General features: G+C 41.5%; 1 protein-coding gene and 1 long non-coding RNA gene across 3 annotated transcripts in view; one reads left to right on the forward strand and one right to left on the reverse strand.

The window, feature by feature from the left end:
* DLGAP1 (DLG associated protein 1) overlaps positions 1 to 19,432 on the reverse strand; it is a 430,204-nt gene that overhangs the window by 44,653 nt on the left and 366,119 nt on the right. The gene's annotated exons all lie outside the window — the stretch shown is intronic.
* On the forward strand, positions 14,015 to 15,943 carry LOC114011890 (uncharacterized). Its single transcript, XR_003554018.2, has 3 exons — positions 14,015 to 14,170; positions 14,322 to 14,415; positions 15,484 to 15,943. It is a non-coding gene; the product is annotated as an uncharacterized LOC114011890 (long non-coding RNA).

Here is a 19,432-nt window from a genome sequence, read left to right on the forward strand (position 1 = left end):
TTGGTTTCTTACAGGATGCTCCTTTTGGGTAGCATTTGACATACCTTGGCATATGACACTGGGAGGGATTATTTGGTCTATCCACAGCTTCCATGCAATCATATTAAATCCCAAAGTATCTCGTAGCACTAACCATTCTGACACAAACCATAAACCATCCCAAAACTACATGAAAACACATAGAACTTGCAGTAAATAAAAGGCTGAAACCTCAAAAGTGAAATGCTATGGGAAGAGAGCAGAACATCAAGGGCTCAGCCAGTGTCATGGGCCCTTCTAGGTAAGGGTGAAGGTGTCCAAGTGAGCCTTTCCTACAGATAAATTATTTTATTTGACACCACAGATTAAAGCTAAGAGGTTGGTGTGCCCAGCATTAACTGGTTTGGCAGCTTAGTTCACTGCCAGTTCTTCGCTTCACAGAACAGCATATAAAGAGATATTCGGAAATGTGTTTTCTGGAAACAGTTTTCTTCAGCTTTAAGGTAAGCGTACATGCATGTGCATATATTTGTATAAAGGTGTTACTGGGACACAGAGGGAATTACAGTTAATAGCACCAGATGTCCTACGGCTTTGTGTCAAAGACAAAAACCCTGCAGCTCGGTTACTCGTGCAACCTGCTTGCTATGGGCTAAAAAAAAATTTCTGCTTATGAGCAAAATAATACACGTTATTTCACTGCTCATTCTAGCACCAGCCCTATAATTACTGCATTCTCAACTATCTTCCACATTCCCCTTGAGCTGTGAATTACAAGCTTTCAGCGTATTGGATACTAGTTCTGTGGCATGATTAGATTACCATTTCCACAGGTTGCCAAAGCAGAAGAATAGCTCATCTAAGTATGAATAGATTCATTTAATTGAAGAGAATTTTCTTTACCTTTCAGACTAATCATCTGTGTCTAGCACAGGGTAAAAAAGAACAGAAATTCTTTGCAAGTTAGCTTCTCTTAGAAAATAAAATGAAACCCCTAGATTTTCTATCCCAGCATTTGAAGTTATGCAGATTTGGGGGTTTTGTCTGGATGCTCAGCAGAGAGCTGTAGTTTGCACAATGCAGATACAGACCTGTTTTGTGTTGTAAACCGAACGCGCCAGTCACTAAGGAGGCCAGAGCATAATGGAAAGTAGCCATTTTGTGTTCATTTAGTACACAGGCTTGGAGAAAAGAAAGACACATATCCATGTCATTTTTTATGTACTATTGAATAGAATATAAAGATTATAAATATTTTATTAGCCATTTATAGGTTAAAAAGGTAATTTGCATGGACTAAATATTTCCTTTTGGAATTCACGAAAACATAACAGGTTTGAATTTGGAATAAGAAGCAGCATTTGAGGATATTTGTTTTTTGCAGGATGTTTATTGTGTGACCATTTAAATGTGTATGTTCAGAAACAGTCAGATCACCAGTATGCCAGCGGCACCCGTTCCAGTGCTACCAAGCAGCTGTAACCCCAGCCTAATGGGCAGCACCTATCAGATTTACAGCTTTCTTGCGCTTCCAGAACTGCAGGCAAAGCAGGCAGGTGAGTCCACTCTACTGTCTGTTCAAGTATACAGGTAATAGATCACACGCAACCTGCTTGTCTTTTTGATGTGGAAGCTGATATATGGCATGTGGCAATGCGGGTCAGAAGCAGCCTCAGTGGCTCACTGGCTCCACTTGCCCACCATTGATGGGACACTGGTTTTGCTCAAACGCATTCAAATCCTTGCCCTACACAATGGCATAAAGCAGACAGCCCACAGGTTGCCTTCCCAGCCGTTTGCATACAAAAGGGTTTTGTTGGATGCAAAGACTGACCCATGCAGAACACCAGAGAAGTTGGTGAAAACTCATAGGTTCTTCCATCGGTGAGCAGCCTTTGGGCCCATCCCTTACGTTTGTAAATGAAATTCCAGCCACACATTTTCAGCCTGCTTGGCACTCTTATCACCCATGTTTTAACTCTCCGGTTTATGATTCTATTATTTTAATATGGTCTCCAGACCATCTGCAAGCCACCTACAGGGCCTGGCAGCTCACACAGTTTGGGAAACATTGCCTTGTGATACTCCTTTGTAGTAATTACATTTAGAGCTTGTTAAAAAGCCAAATCTAAACAACTTTGGAGATGTTCAAGGAGAACCATAGATTTCTTCTTGACATGCATCATTATGTAGAAAAAGAACATTCCGTGAAACACAAGGATATTTATTATTCAACAGATTACGCTCCATTACAGCTTAAGCTAGTCTGGAAAGAAAAGGACAGCATTATTTAATTAATGATGGTTTGCAAATTACATCCAGGGAGAGAATAGCTGCCTTTTCAGTTTTTGTTAGCCCTCATGTGGCCGTGTGAGCACTGCTCACAGAAATACTACTCCCTTCTCCCTCACTGACACACAGACACACACATAGTTCTGACTTTGTCCTGACTGTTCCTGAATGGTTTTCCATTCAAGAAAGCATCTAGGCAAACAAGAACATGCTGCCTGTACGAAAAAGAAGCCCTTTACCTCAGGGTGTCCATCTCTCTCTCTCTCTAAGACAAACACTCCCTGTGTTTTCTGCCGTGGCCTCTCTCCAATCCTTCCACCCCCTCCTCAGCCCTGCCTCACATTGCAGCCTTTCAGATGCTCTTCCTGAGTCTCGCTGTTTCCTGCAAGCCGGTGTGATTACAGTCAAATTCCTCCTTCCTTACAGACTCTCAGGACAGTAGTTTTTCTGCCTGGTAGTTCAATGCATCCTTCTATCACTAGCTTCTTGTGCACGTGCTGTTCTGCTTTCTATAACAATGCAGCAAATGTCACACTCTTTGTCCAGAAGGATAAAATCCCCATGTAAGCGCCTACTCAGCGCATAACGTATGCACAAAATGCCTGAAGTTTTCCAGCATGCTGGTTATGCCGTGATGTGGTACTGTTTTTCTGGAAATCCCAGTTACAACCTGACTCTTGTATGCTGGGTAATTTCAACCTGTATAATTTCAGTTCCTTGCTGTGAAAGGAAATCTGAAACAAATGCAAAGCACACTCACAATCCACTCAGCAAATATTGCCAGAAAACAAAAAGAGGAAAAATCTGGAAAAGCCTGTACCAATGGCTATAAATGCCTAGAAAACACATGCACTCTGGGCAAGTAATTTATCCCACTCTCCTTACAACAGCTATATTTGGATGGGATGAACTGCCTTTTGGCAGTGTCTGCCCCCCTCCCTGTACTGAATGGCAGGCCCAGATGTCTAATTTTGGATGGCCAATTAGGCAAGAGGAATCCCAATGCTAAACAACTCCAGCACATTGCTGCACACAGTTGCACCTATTTGTATTTAGTCCCTTTTCTCCATTTTTGTCAAGCTCTGAGATGAAAATCTGAACACAAAGAGATACTATTCTAGCCTCAGAGTTTATCTGTCTCGGATACAGTGGTTGTAAACGTGCAGAAGGGCTCCACTTTGCTGTTTGTCTAGCGCTGTGCAATGGAAATCAGCAGTTTGTAGACAGCTCTTTCAAAGATCAGAGAGAAGAAATGCTCCTTTCTTTCCTCTCTGATTTCCTCCGAGTTAACAACAGATATTGACCTTATGGATTCACTGTAGCACATTGTGAATTATGTATGAAATGCAATTTCCCTGTCTGCTGTGAACAAGTTTTGGCTGTGCTGTTTGCAGTTGACCTGTTGTCAGAGGGCTCACAGTATTCTCAGAGACATAGCTAAGGCAACCCAACTCAACAAAAATAAACTGTTCATTTTCAATTAAGAAAAATATTTTTTAATTTCTGAAAATCCTCCCAGCAAGAAGCTTGTCATAACTCCTCCTAACACAGTTTAAAACCTTTTAAAAGTACATGTTTTATTCTCCCAAGGGTTCAACATGCGCTTAAGGGTAAACTGCAATGTTAAGTAAATAGAATAGAATAGAATAGAATAGAATAGAATCCTACAATGATCATCTAGTCCAACTGTCTGACCACTTCATGGCTACCAAAAGTTAAAGCATATTATTAAGGGCATTGTCCAAATGCTTCTTAAACACTGACAGGGATAGGGCATCAACTACTTCCCTAGGAAGCCTGTTCAAAAAAAAAACCCACAAGCAAGGGAGATTCAAAAGTATGGGATGCCTCACTAGCACACCTAGAATCAAGAAATCAACAATGATTATAGCCTACCTATGCTTTTTTCCATCCAACGAAACTTACTTCAGTGAAGATCTCCCAGATTACATCAAATGAGTGATCTCAGATAATAGGTCCCATACAAAGAAAACCTAACTTTCAGATATAGCCTGGCTTATGCTAGTTCCCTGCTCAGTACATTTCTTGTGCCCTCCGATTCGGTCATCAGAGACCTTCTGTGAGTTTTATACGTGTGACTAGTCTTGGGGACTAAGGTGGAATTTGGGCTATCTTAATATGGCTCTAGAAGTTTTGCAGCCCACTAGCAAATCAGAAAGAATCAGCTGATTTTTCAGTGGGAAAACATATTTTTAGAATTCTACTCAGAACATTTCTCTGTAGTTGGGTTATTAAGAAGTTGGAACATGAGCACATTTCTATGGCATTATTCAATTTTCCTTCCTTTTGTTACATTCAGTTTTAAAGCTTCCAATCAGTGTTTTTCCCTCATCTTACTTTTATTGTCATCCTAGGAACAAAATGCCAACATAACAATGAAAAATAAATAAAGCACTTACTTATTAACGATATATAAAAGCCACAGAAGAGAACTGGATTACTGAAGTTATGAGGAAATTTCAACCAGGTGTTTTTTTCTCTCTCCTCTGTGCAAGCCCCATTAACAATGTACAGTGTGTGCATCAACAACGTACGCATGGTTCTGGATGTGTAGGGCAGGAGTTTAGCAGACCCCCCCCCCCAGCAACATGGGAACAGCATCCAACTCCACTGCTATTTTTCTGAAGCTCCAAGATTTTTTTGGGGGGTACAAACTACATTCACACTTGAGCTAATAACATAAGTAGAGGCAGAGATGTAAGCAAGCTACCCTTAACTGATGACCACAAGAGTAAATCTGACAGACACTTAAGTACAGCAAGTAGATTTGTGTCAACAGTTCATGCTGCTGATGCAAGGGTTGTCCTGTAAGTTGCACCCAAAAGCAAGCAGAGTTGGCTTGGAATGTTTACTTCTAAAAATTATTCATAAAATGGCTTATTTTAGGTGCACCAAATCCTGGTTTCCTTATGGGCATGTATAATTTGCACTCATGGAAACTGTAGGAGCCCTCTTTTCTCCTGCTCTCAAGTAGTTAAAAGTTAAACTGTTTAGCTATTTGCATGCAATGAATTTGTTGTTCCCTCACTTAGACCGCTATGTCCTGTTATACATTACACATCCAAGGATTAGATATTGTATACACTTAATTGCTTTTGATCCTGTAGTGGAAATAAATTTTATAAGCCAGCCAAACTTCTAACCACGTATACATCTGCTGTCTCCCTGAAGCTTGCTGACACTTAATTCCCTTCACATCTTCTGTAAGCTGCACAAGAGGTACTATTCCCAGTGCCCCTGCAAGGTTACAGCCTGCTCCCATCCCGCATGACTAAATCAAAGCATTCCAAAAAACCAAAGGGACAGTCAAGTCTCAGGAATTTCAAAGCAAACGTTTTCTGTATGTCTGGGTCTTCAAATCCTGCCAAATCATTTCTCCTAGTAATCACAAGTGTTTTGTTTAGCACACCAGCTCAGCTCCTGGCTTCTATTTCACTGACAGAGCAGAGACTTTGATTCTGGCTTGACGTACACCTGGATAAATCCACCAATGTTAACAGAACTGCACAGGTATAACTGAAAAGAAATAGAGATCCAGGTCTGGCTTTGTGCACACAGATATCGTGTAGTAAGTATGCACCATGATTTTTGTAGTAAAACTGCACAGCCTGTTCAAAAGCACACATCCGTAGGGAGTGACAGCCTCCCAGGGGATAGCTTGTCACTGTGGTAAGGCAGCAGGCAGCCCATGACAGATAACACACCTGTCTTAACTGAGGACAACTCCAATACAGATTTTTCAATCCACCAGGCAGCCTGTTCAGAGAATGCTAGAGCTCTAGGAAAATGGCAATTCCATATAGCATCACTTAAATCAACATTTAATTTAAGCATGGCAAAGCCACCAAAAAGTGTTGCCCTGTACGTAGAGTGATTGAATATGGGACTGTGCTATGCTGTAAGGCAGAGCTGCCAGCTTGTGCCACCCCACCAACTCAAGGCCATGCTGGCTGGAGCAGAAGGTCAGACCTGAAGCTGCAAGGGTTTAACAGTAAGGTTTGCCCAGCTATGCCTAAGGGTGAGCTGGGAGGGAGCTGTCAGCAATAAAGAAGAGTAAATGGACTTATCGTAGCCAGTCTCAGATGGTTCTGAATCAATCGCACACTCTCCTGGGCCACCTCCAGTATGGCACTACCTGTGAGGGGCATGGGACAGAGATGCATCATCACACAGCTCTCCTTCTAGGTGTGATAATATGGTCTCCTTTGGTAAGAGCTGTAGCTCTTGATGTGCCTGCTCTGGGTGGATTCCCAAGGCAATGTCTCTCTGACATCTCCCTGGTCTTCCCTGGAGAAGGAGCCATCCACCATTCCCCTGGCTCAGCCCACGTTAACAGCGGTCTTTTATTCTCTGCTGCTACTGCCCCAAACAGAGCCGTTCAGGTAAGACTCCCTTTTTGTTAATGGATGTAAATCTAACAATCTTCCATAAGAATGGATGCAAGTTTTTAATCTAAATATGGAGTCTGCACATGACAGGAGAGAGAAGCAGAAGAAAAGAAGAAAGGAAGGAAAGCAAGCAGGTCCAGATCCGACACTAGGCTCCAACTCACCACAAAACCTAAGGACAGGTATAATATTCCCAGTTTTTCTCGTATGAGAAAGAGAAGCTGTCTTTCTTACACACTGCTCCCTCATACTCTATTTCTCTTTTCCTAACACTCTCAGAAACTTCTGTCTTCACTCAGTCATCCTTGCTCTAAGTTTCTTAAAATTGCAATTGGATAATGTCCCTGGCTCTGGGGAAACCCCTTGTCAGAAGGATTCCTGGGGATATCGCCCCTATCTGATGAAACAGGGAGTAGCTAAATTGCCAAAGGACTGACTAAAGATATGGTTCTGTCTTTGTATTAGAAATCCCCTTTTACCAGCAACTTTTTTTAAGGAACCCTATAACACAATACGTATGCTTGTACATTCATGCTCCTGTTTTTTATTTTCTGTCAAATAAGATGCTGATTTTCTGAATATTGTGATCTGTGTGTGTGTTTCATTGGGAATTTGGACCTTAGCCTGAGCACTTGCTACCTTGACCTTAAAGATCCCAAATGTGTGGGCACCATTTGAAATAATTTCCCCAAACCTATCTAAATTTTTCACTCTCTCTGTGTTTACATGTCACACTTAATCACACACAAAAGCCCTGTGCATAACAACACACAGACAACCCTGCAGTAAATGTAAAGAGGGGATTGCTTAAACCCTTTAGGTTTCCAGTGTCTTCTCTCTCTGCCCGAGCCATGTCCTGCAATCTTATTTGCTTTAAAGTAACCCTCAAAATACTTTTCAGGAACTTGGTTAATCTGGTATTATGCTTCTAATATTTCAGGGAAGACCATGAATGACATTTAGCTAACAGGCAGTGTGTAGCTATGGACATAATTGCTTCTGAGGTAAAAACCTTGAGCTGAATGTGCATATGGTTTACAATTGTTTTTTAAAAGAAGTCCCTCATAAAGCATGTTGCCTATCCCACAAGGCATAATAGTCTGCAGAAATGGTGGAGATGAAGTCTTTCCATTAATAATTAAATTTCTGTTGCTATCACAGTGGTGAGCATTAGGCAATTACCTTTTGTCTTTGGAGCTATTTGTTCAGATAGCTTTGTAAATAAATCCTTGCCTTCATGGGTCTGATCCATTAAAAAAAAAAAAAAAGAAAACCAGCAAGCTACCTCTTGTTCCAGAAGACGCCAAGGACTTCTGCAAAAGTCATGGCTTCTGCCCCAACCACTATATGCATTTTGTTCACAGTCTTTGATGTATTTATCAATAAGCAATAAGCAGAAAGAAATGCCCACCACTTTTACTCATTTTATAGCTCATAAGAGAATATTTTTGAGAAACTATGTAAACTCTGAGTCAGCGCAAGGAGTTGTTAAGGCCACTGCTGTCAAATACATGAAGCGCTTGGAATTGCTTCTGTGCTTGACAAGTGTGGTGTGTGTGTGTCTCAGCCAGGGCACACGTACTGACAACACAATCTTTCCAACAACAACCTGCACAGCTCAGTGTTGCAACCTCATGCATGAGGGACTCGGGACTCGGGCAGAAGAGGCAGAACTCAGGCACAGCTATTTTTGGGATATTCTTCCTACTGCCACCAAAGGGGATACAATGGATGGGACTTGTGAATACTGCTGTCCAGGTGCCTCAACAAATCAGTAGGCTATTGGCCTGCTGATGCTGCCTCTTCCTTCAGTGGCAGCATCCCTAGCAAGCCACTGGCAAGCTGGGGCTCACCAGCTTCCATGTAGATGCTTGGAGCATACACGGTTTAGACTCCCACCCTGTCTCAGCACCCTCCCTCCACCTCTATGCCAAAATCCAACTACGAGAACTTGCAGTTTAACGTGTGCTGCTTTTTTGTCATAGATTTTCAGACATCAGCAACATGTTGGAGGTACTGCCACTTTTTCCTTTCATTTTTGCTTGCTCTCAAGCACACATTTTTGTGGTAAGGAAGAACGAGGATGTTTCTGTATTTTGGAATGTAGAAGGCTATGATTGTGCCAGTGAAGCTATATTAAGAAGAAGCCTGAGCTAAAGTGTTTATAACCAATAATGAATTTAGCCACTCCTTTTTCTATTCACAAAGCTTGCAAAAAGTTTTTTTGATATTTTTTGTTATGCAGCAGCATTCTATAACACCTCTTATGGATCTAGGTCAGGTTTTAGCACTTGTTTATGAACAGCTCACTTCAACTGTACCTCGGCATATTCAATGTTTATGCTGTATGGCTGAGCAACTTTCATCACAACTCACCATTACTGCTCTTTGTTAATGGAAACTTTTGTAAAGGGTAGAGAGATTAACAACTTCAAAATACCTGCAAAAACATTCTCAGTATCTGAGAAATGAAAACTGCTCTTTGAACTTTCCATGAAAAATACCTGGAAAGAGTGAAAAATGCTGTTTAAAGAGACTTTGCGTTACTTTTCAGATAAAATGTATATAGGGGAGCTGGGGTTAAAAGTCCCTATCCCCAGGTCAGAAATAAATAAATGGAACACTGTAGTGTTTATTCCTAAACCGAACATTATACAGGATGGAATTCAACAGCAAAGTTAAATATAAAATAAATCCAACAAGATTATAGAAGGGCACTGTAACCCTGTCCCTGCAGTGACCCATGTAATAGCTCTATGGTGGTGCTTGTGATGACATGTCAGCAATCCCACATTAAATGTACTTTAAAGGCATATTAGCTTCTCCTCTTTGTGCTTCCAGAGGTGTTTCCTTCGATCCTTTATGAACACATTTCAGTGTCTTCTGTCCTCTTCCCCTTACCCCCACGTTATCTGCAAGCAGTGTTACGTTGCTCCCTCCTGACCTTCCTCCTCAGCTGATCGCTGCAGTGAGGAAAGTATTTCGAGATACCAGCTCATGTTTTTTCCCTCTTCTGTTTTTAGCAGAAATTCCCTCACAGCAGCTTGTTCAAAATAGCTGCCATGTGGAACCACTTTTGCAGACACATTTGCTTTAGTGCTGGCAAAGAGCTAACACTGACTTTGTGAGACACGGAGGTAAAAGAGGCAGATGTAGCCCTGGAGCAGCAATGGCAGGAGCAGTGATGGGTAAGGGCGCAAGGAGCAGGTCTCTGTACTGGGTAAATACTGTTTGGGCTGAGTGGAATCAAATTCTCTGGATGAACTGGAGGATGGGTAGGTATGTGGGGGATATTTAATATCATATTTTACACTTGTGAAGTTACATGTTAGATAGCATTTAATATAGGCCCTTGTCACTTGATTTCAATTAGCTCTTCCAGAAAATTAGCCCTAAAATTGTATGCTTGGGAGAGCTTAAAACACTATAGTTGCCCCACAGATGATGTGGGTAGGCGGAGGGAGCTCATCTGAATGAAAAAACCACAAACTTCTTACTCTGAGGCCACAATTACCACCTCCAAGTTTGAAGGCTGGCGATGGCAAGGACAATTTTTCCATGAGAAACAGCGTAGATGATGCCTGCTTTCCCCCTGGATAACTTCTTTCTCACTTCAGCCTCTCCTGTCTCCATATCTTCATCCCCCTTTTGCCAAATGCCCTGTTGCTTCACCTCTTCTCGGTATCTCCGTGTCCCTTGCTCCAGGCCCCTGGTGCCACCAGCTCAGCAGGGCCAGGCAGGGCGAGTGGCACCCCCGCCCCCACCCTCACCCTTCAGGGCTGCCGGGGCTGGAGCAGCTGGCTTTGCCAGCGGGGATGCAAGCCCCAATTGTGCTTTCATAGCCCACCACTGATTTTGACAAATCCCAGCAGAATGTAAGCAATCCTGAGATCTTTTCCTTATTAATTTGGCTGGAATTGATCAGTGAGTTAAAAAGTTATTCAGGGGGGCATGGGTTATTGGCCTCTGCTGGCCTGCAGGCAGTGGGAGAATCAAGGTTTAGAAAACCAGGTTAAAATCAGCTATTCCTTTTTTTTTTTTAAAAAAAAAAAAGGTAGAATTTTATTCAGAAGTAGCTGATTCATAATTATGCTGCAAGGTGTCAACAATGGGAAGTCTGAAACACCTGTAGCACACTGTCATCAACGCTGCTTGTGACAGAAGCACTGTGACATGGGCAGCTGCGGAAGAACCTGATCCTTAATGAACCGTCATCTCTGAACTCCTGAGCTGCCTTTGCTTGTGCATTGTCAGAAACTCATTTCCTATTCAAGTAGTAAGTTTTGTAACGGCAGTCAGGACACACACTTCTTCATCCATGAGGATACAAAGATGTATTCCCGCTTCTGGTGTAAAATTCCGTGTTAGGAGGAATTGCATCTGTCACCTGAGGTTCACATCTTAATGAACATTAGCAAATATCACCATTTGCTGCCATTTGGATCTTGCAGTGAAATGGCTGATTATACTTGTTGGATGCAGGAGCTTTATTAAAATCCATAAGTTCAGGCTATGTGCAAATAAATACAAGGTATATTCCACTGGCATGTATAGCTGTTTTCTCTGTGTATATACTTTTCATCTATAGAAAACTTTTCAACACCTGTTTTTGCTTTTCTTCCTGAAAAATGATGCAAAGTTATTCCCTATGCCTCTTACACTATTCTTTTTCACTGTGTGCTGACACATATGGTGGAAAAATGTTCACGGCCTTGTAGAAAGCAGTAAAAAAAATTACTGAGATTTCCTAGTAGTCCCATTTGTAGCAAGTATTGACAAATCTTGACATTTTATCATAAGATATTTTGTTAAAATACCTTTCTCAAAGCTCTGGTCCTCGAATTAGGTTAATATTCCTGTAATAAATCAATTGAACTGAAATGGTTTGAAAATCAGAATATAAGTAGAAATAAATTCTTTTTTTACATCTCATTATTATTCGGTACTCATCATACTTCCAGGTTTGGGGTTGATGCTGCATACAAATGACAGTGAATGGTCTGGGATATTTTAGACCTCATAACTCATGAACAACAAGTTAAAATGTACCCTCCCAGAAATCATATATGGTGATCTCAAATTTTCTGGGAGTTTCTTATGGGCAGGGAGAATAGAACTTACACAAATCCTCCTTTATATCTTTTTTTCCCCCTTAATATTTTAAAATCTGAACCTTTCAAACCACACCTCTGCTCTAAGCTAGCAAAGTCAACCAGAAAAATTTACAGGAAAAAAAAAATTCCAATATTTAATTTTACTCATTCAAAAAAGAGAAGATGTGGCATTTTATGATCTTACACTGTGGTAATACTTGGAATTTTGTATTTGGTATCACAGAAATAAAATACATAAAAGTAAGGTTAAATGAGAAATGAACAGCCTCGTAGTCCTGGACAATTCACTAAATACTTTTTTAGAAAAGGAAAGCTTTCAAGGCCTCACACTATTAAGCAGGGGCCTGTACCACCCTGGTATTACAACCTCTTTTTTTAGGACCAGACAGCATAAACACAGACTGATATTACTTTTGGTACACTCTGCCTAGCACAGTTTGTGTGGGAGTTTTCTGAAAGCTTGCCCCAATAAATGATTTACTGGGACAGTAGAAAGATCAGGAAAGCGCTGAGCTGGCCTCTTAAGACAAATTACTTTCTTCACTCCCTCCTTGAAATCCTTTAAAAATTTCTTGTAATGATTAATTTTCCAGAATTCTAAAATCTGTTGAAGATCAGGACCATGACCACCACATATCTCTCCTGGGATAAAGGCATGGCCTGGTCTTGGATTGAATCCCATCTGGTGAATTCACGCGTTTGCTTTGGGTATCCATTTGCTTTACTTGTTACCTGAATTTTCCTACAGAACCATTAGGGTTTTGATGCTTTATAATGCTGCACATTTCACTACCAAACAAAACACAAGAGAGTGTTTTGCCCTCCTTTTTTATATTAATTTTGTCAAAATAATTTGTTTCAGTCTTAGTAAAGACAAAACCAGACTCACAGGGAGGAAGGAAGAGGCAAGTGGGAAGATACCAATAAAGGCAGAGAAGACAGATAACGGAGATGGAACGAAATGACTCCATGTACTCAGGGGGCTCCCCTGCCTTTCCACATACTGGTACCTTGCTGGGACCCCTGAGGAGTTTCACAATCCACATAATAAAGAACCAGTGGTAGGAATCACATGGAGAAGAACAATTAAGGACAACAAGAAAAAAAATTACAGGCGTAATTGTGCCTTGTTAGAAGTACTTTATGATAATAAACAATGATATGTATTTCTGATGATAATGATTCTGCATTTCACTCTCTCCACTTATTCTAATTTCCCTCTACATCACCACTGCTGTCTCATACAGGATATTTGTGCAAAAGATGAGTTAGAAAATTAGATTCCATTACAAAAGCATCAGGTATAACAAGCAAAGCTATGGAAAATAAACTCTCTTCCTTTACTGCTTCTGCACCTGTCATTTCCAGTGGTTTCCACCACCCACCCATACATGTTAAACATTTTACAAGCATCACTAACTCTCATATTCTCTTCATTTTACTGAAGGAGAAACTGAGGCATAGAATAACTTGCCTACAAATAAGGACCTACCAAGCAGCTGGGCTAGGCACCAGGCCAGTCTGCAGTTGCATGCTTTAACTGTTTCTGATGCTTCTATGTAGAATATTATTAATTACTGGCAATTTGTAGTAGGCAAACCCATATGAAGGCCTTATTAGCTGTGTGTGAACACAGGGAGAAGAGCTTCTGCTCCCCAGAGGAGCTCACGAAAGGCTCACAGCTTTAATAGCCCATAGAAGCTCACATTGGGAAAAAAGATCTTTCAAAACATTGCTCCCATAGTAATTTTAATTATGACAGATCATTAGTCAGCAAACCCATGCTCAGGGACTCCTTATTGAGCAAGTAAAACCTTGTATCCACAGCTGCAGCTGTGACTGCAAGCTGGAGTGCATCACAGTGCTAACAAAAGCAATTACAGAAATATTAAGACCTTTAGCAAACCCAGGCAGGACAGTTAATTCACCTATCACTAGTGATCTGATTGGCTTACAACACCAGGGAGGAGAAGAGCTGCTAGGGATGCAGACACTCACTGCCTGTGGGGCAGCAAAGGGTCAGGTGTTTGCCCCCTTTTTAGCAGTAATTTGGTACCCAAGGGCTGTGTGTGCCTTTGAAGTGCAATGCAGTTATTTTCAAAGACTCCCATCAACCAGCCCATCGTGTAACTTCAGAAGAAATGACACTGTAATAGCAGATATAATATTCTTCTTGCAGAGTCTGCAGTTCTCCGACACGTCTGCTTGACTCTCCTTTCATAGCGGACAAACCTCCCGGCAGGAACCAGTTAACAGGGACAGCAAGGAGCAGCACCAACACACAGCAGCTCTGGAGGAAGGCAGTCATGTATTTAAAAAGGAAAAACCACCACCAAGAAGCCCACAAAAAAGCCACACTATTTATTTTTCTGGGAGGTGAGTGGGAAGGCTTTCAAAGCATGGCTTTTTTTCTGTTTTGGCACAAAAAGTACTTTTCCAAATTGAAATCTTCCATTAGGCTGGCTTGGAAAACGGCATGTGGTTTACAACCATGGCTTGTTCTTTTCAGCTTTGCCTCCTCTTCCAGGTTAAAGTCAGCAGCTGGGAGTGTCTCTGGGAGGAGAGTGTAAGAACCACAGCATCCCCAGCGTGTTTCCACTGGCTGGCTTTGGGATCTGCAGGTAGTAAACACAAGCGCTCTCCCTAAAAGGACCTTGCTTGGCAGGATACTGAGGGAAAAAAATGAGACTATTGCTGAGGTGGGGAGCAAAAAGAAGTTGTTATTTGCTGGCACAGGGAAAAGGAGCAAAGGATGCTGAAAGGGTACTGGGCAGCTGCTTTTCCGGCTGCTCTGGGAGCCAAGGGAAGAGCCTTTGATCTGCTGAGCAGGCCTGGGCTTGCCGCCAGGACCTATATCCTTTCTCCAGCAGTGACAGCAGGCTTCCTCGCTAGATCCTCTCCGATTGCAGAGTCAAAAACAAGTGACGTAACTCGTATAGGGACCTCACTGAAATGTTTCTATTATCACCAGCTCTGCAGAAAACATATGCTACAGATGCCTCAATCTGAAATTATCTTCTCATTCAAGGCGGTGAAAAAAAACAACCCCAAAAACCCCATGAGGTCCTCTGGATAACATCTTGCAAAGCCTCATAAAAAACCCTGTAGTGTACTGGTGAATTAAACAGACCCATTGGTTCTACAGCTGAACTACCATGTCTGCACAGCACCTTGGCCAAGCAAGCCCTCCCCCAGATTTTAATGTGCTTTTACCAATTGTGACTGGGAGATTCGAATAGGAATATGGCTTCCAGACCTATACCTTAAATGGTGTCATCAAGGTAGTATTTACTAAAGAACGAGCTGTTATAAAATAATTGCCAACAATTCTTAGTGCAGAGTGATGTGAAAACCAGCCTTCTTGATTTATGGCAGTGCCCAAGAAAGGGGAATATGCAGACAGCTGTGTTCCTTAGCTCTCAGACCAAAACAGCCAGCATATACAGAATTTCCTCTGGCACCAGCATGCCTTTAGTGCTTATCAGCATGACACGCTACCACCATCACTGCAGGTAAATTCTGCTTGAATGCAATTCAGGCTTGCATCTTACCCCAGAACCAGCCAGGATTTGAAAGTCCCACCACACAAGCATTTGAAGCACACAAACATGCAACATTCTATTTCTAATGAAACTAAATCATACCTTTTTGCATGATATAACCAAAAATTCACTTCACCTTCTTTGCAGCTCAACAGCTTTTGCAACACTGCCTCCTGTTCCTTTTGAAGCTTACCGTCACTACTGAGATGCAGCCTTGCAAGACGCTAGGAGTACTGGCTCAGGAGTTTGGACGGTCCCATAAAGTTAACTCAACCAAGCAGTTCTAGTCTCTCAATAATGCTTCCATATTGCTATCAGGTACTTGCTGCTTTGTATTAATGTTACTTGCATGGCAGTAGTGCTTCTTTCAGGTGGGGTCCCCTGCCAGATGCACTGGGTGGCTCTGCATTAGTTCTTTTTCCCAGGTCATAGTTTAACACTGTGGGATGCGATTGTTGTACCAGGTGCATTGTTTTCACCATGTCCAGCTTTGCTGAACACAGCTGAAGCCCTGATATTTGGGTCAGGTTCTGTCTCCAGCCATTATCATACTGACTTCAACTTGCTCTTGATGAAACCTTTAGTCCCTGATGCTACTGGGGCACCAGTTTCAATCTGTGATGCTGCCTGCTGCTTTTCACAGGGACAGAACCTGCAAAGATTTTGAATGCTCTTTTTTTCTCCCCCAGCTGCTAAGTTTTACTGAACCTATCAGGCATTGCTACACATGAGAAGATACTTTAAACACAAACTCATTAAGAAGTTGGGTGTATTGAGAAAAGAACAAACCACAGAATATGAGCAATGAGTTCTGAAATGATTGGCTATATTTTGCATTCTAGCACACACAATCAAATTTTGTAGAGTTCTTTTTGAACCTATGCACCTGAAACCTGTTTTTTTCCCACTTGAGACACTGTCTCAGTTGTGTGCAATTACTTGAAAACAAGGCAACACACATCAGTGGAACTCTTAGCTGGCGTAAACCCATGCTGACAATTAGGCTTTCTATCAATTTTAAGAAGCTGTTGTGCTCACTGTAACACTGCAAGAGCAGCCAAACATCCATCTCGTTACAGCTGTCTTGGACAGTGGCTAAGGCAGGCTGCTCAAGACAAGAACAAAGTAATGTTCTCTCTCCCAGCCACTCTCCCAGCTCAAGTGACTTGTAGTTTAGCAATTTCCCTAGTCTGATGTGGTATCCTTTGCAATCCCTTAAAGGATTTTATTTCATTTATTTGTGTGGTTGCTTCTTGAACTCATATACTAACAACAAAACATCTAAATAGTTTTACACATTTCATAAAAATGGTGCATTTTCTTCCCTATCTGTGTGCAATTTCAGTTTTTTTGGCGCACTCATATCAATATACCACATGTGTGATTGCCTTGTTGCTTTTATCTACCCATAATTGTTTGCCTCACTGCTGATAACATTGACTGATGCAAAGACAGAGGTGTAAGCAGAAAGGAGACATTTGCAGATGTGGAAACACTTTAAAATAAAATGCCTGTCAAACAGAAAAGAACAGCACTGATTGGGAAAGAAATTATCTTTTCCATCTTCCTACTGCATGCTGCTAAAGATGCAAAGTTTCTTTAAAAGGACAACTTTGAAAAGGTAGTTGGTGCTTCAATTTTTAAGAGAACTGAATGATGACATTTTTTGCTACATAAATACTTGAAGCTTCATTCATAATTTGTCATCAATAATAAACACACATGTGTAGAAATATCACTCAGGTTTATAGTAACTTAAAACTAATATAACTAGAGATAATGCTGCAGAACAACAGGAAGCATACAGCAGCAAAGCCCTCTTTACTCACTGTCCACAGCTGCATATAGGATTAAGCTGTGACAAGTAAGCTGAAGGATTTGCCAAAATTATCATATGGCAACATGTTAATAAGCTGGAATTTGGCCCAAAGAGATGACACAAAAACTGTTTTGCTGTGACAGATTTTGCCTGCCATTGGCTTTTTGAAACTGAAGGCCCATGATGACTTGTTACTCACCTTCTTAATGCGGTGTCAGCAAGAACTACTGGGACCTTCTTTCTGGAATTCAGTGCTAAACAGCCCAAATTTGGAGATCAGGAGGGAGATCTAATGCCAATAATTCTTCAGCTAGTAGCTCTTCTTCTTATCCTGTATCTCATGCCTGTGACTCTGGGATAAATCACTTAAAGGGCATCACATACATACAGAGCACTCTAAATTGGTACCAGCCAGACCTTACTTAGCATAGCAGGCTTCTGGAACATAGAGGTGGGACTCAGCCTGCTGGAAAACCAGCTCAAGCTATATGCTTTTGCAATCTGGTGGTAATAAAAACCATCAGCCTATCTCCTAAGCCTCTTCTTCAGACTGCTGACAGTTCTGTGTCTAGTATGTAACTGGCATCAAACAAAGGGAGGTAAAACACTCAGTAAACCAGATGTATGGCAGTTATCATAGTTTCCACTTAATTTTTGCTCAAATTTAATAATTGCCAATCTGAAATGGGAACAGCTGACTGGCTGTAACATATAAAAAGTATGTTCATATTTATATATGTCCCTAGTTTCCTTCCCCACATGTACACGTTTGAAAAGCCTCGTGTTTTGCAGCCTTCACCCAAACATCTGCAATCACTTATGGAATAAAACAGTCTGCCATCTCAGCCTAGGCTTTTCAGTGCACACTACAACTGATGTCGTTTTGGTATTTCGAATTTTCAAAAGAAACAAATAGGTTTCCAGGCAAACCACATCACAGAACATGCCATGGTTATCAGTTCAAAGAGCCTCACTGGCTCAGCAGCTAGTGCTGTGTTTCATCTAGTCTTCCTGACTGAGGTCAGGCAGGGAAATCTAGTGCAGGAATACACATCTGCGTATATACAAATAGCTTCAGTCTTCAGTTGTTCTCTCCCACTGCCCCCTGAAATAATCCTCTGCAAAGCACAAGAACTATCAAGTACAGGCTTGGCCAGGGGTAGACTTCAATATGAATCATGCTATGTTCTAGAGCGTGGGTGTTTTGCATGTCATTTTAGGGATGAAGGAAAATTGACTGAAACAGAGATTGTAACTGCACTATCCCATACATTACTGTGAAAAGGTCCCTCAAACTTTTTTACAAAAGTGTATTCTGCTTACATTTTGTCTTTCCTCTAGCCCACACCAAAGCTAGGGTGAGAAATAAGCTCCCTAATGATCCCAGAGAGTGGAAGTAAGACCGGATTCAGGATGGAATGCTTAGACCTTCACTTCCCCAGTTTGGCAAAAGAAGCTAGACATATTTTGGGTTCCCAAAAAGACCCAGCATGGATCCAGGCTTCAGTGAGTAACAGATTAGACTGGACACAGTAGAGGCAAAGCAGAACTGCCTCTGGGGCTGCTCCTGGCTAACCTGAACATGGTTTCAGTTAGTAGCCTCAGGCAAATCCTGGGCTGATGCCCACGCAACTTTTTTTAAGCAAATTCATCTGCATAAATGAAACTAAGGTGTTGTCGAAAGGGAGATGAGAACATGCTAACAGCTCAGCATCGGTAGGTATTGAGTGAACACTTTGCTGACTAATCCTGGTGGGCTGCCAGTGATAAAATGACATCAGGCTCCAGTAAAAGTTCTAAACAAATATCCTTTACTAAAATTAGAGGAATAAACTGTTCAGAGGACTCAAAGGACTGTTGAGTTTTTTATTACGTAAAGCCTTTGGAGTAAGATGTTACACTAACTTGGTAAATGGGTTTGAACATAGCTGAGACAGGGAAAATATGGTGTAGCAGACACTGTATTTCAGATGAGGTGGAAGGGCTACGGTTTCACAAGATCACAAACATCAAATGAAGTGTCTCAATACCTTGGTGTAAAAACTTAAGATAGAAATGGAGAAAATGCAAAAGATGGCTGCAAGAGTGACTCAGGAGTTTCACATTTGGAAATCAGTCCCTGTGTTGTCACTGGGACTACTGTCCGGTGCTTCTCCCTGTTTGCAGTCTGGCATATGAAGGCACACACCGCTGTGACTAAGATTAATTTTATTTTAGGTTATGTGTCCTCATGAAAGAGCTCCAAAGGATGCTGCTCAAAGTAGGCATTCAAAAGCA

Source organism: Falco peregrinus, chromosome 3 (assembly GCF_023634155.1).
Source record: "Falco peregrinus isolate bFalPer1 chromosome 3, bFalPer1.pri, whole genome shotgun sequence".
Classification (NCBI taxonomy): domain Eukaryota; kingdom Metazoa; phylum Chordata; class Aves; order Falconiformes; family Falconidae; genus Falco; species Falco peregrinus.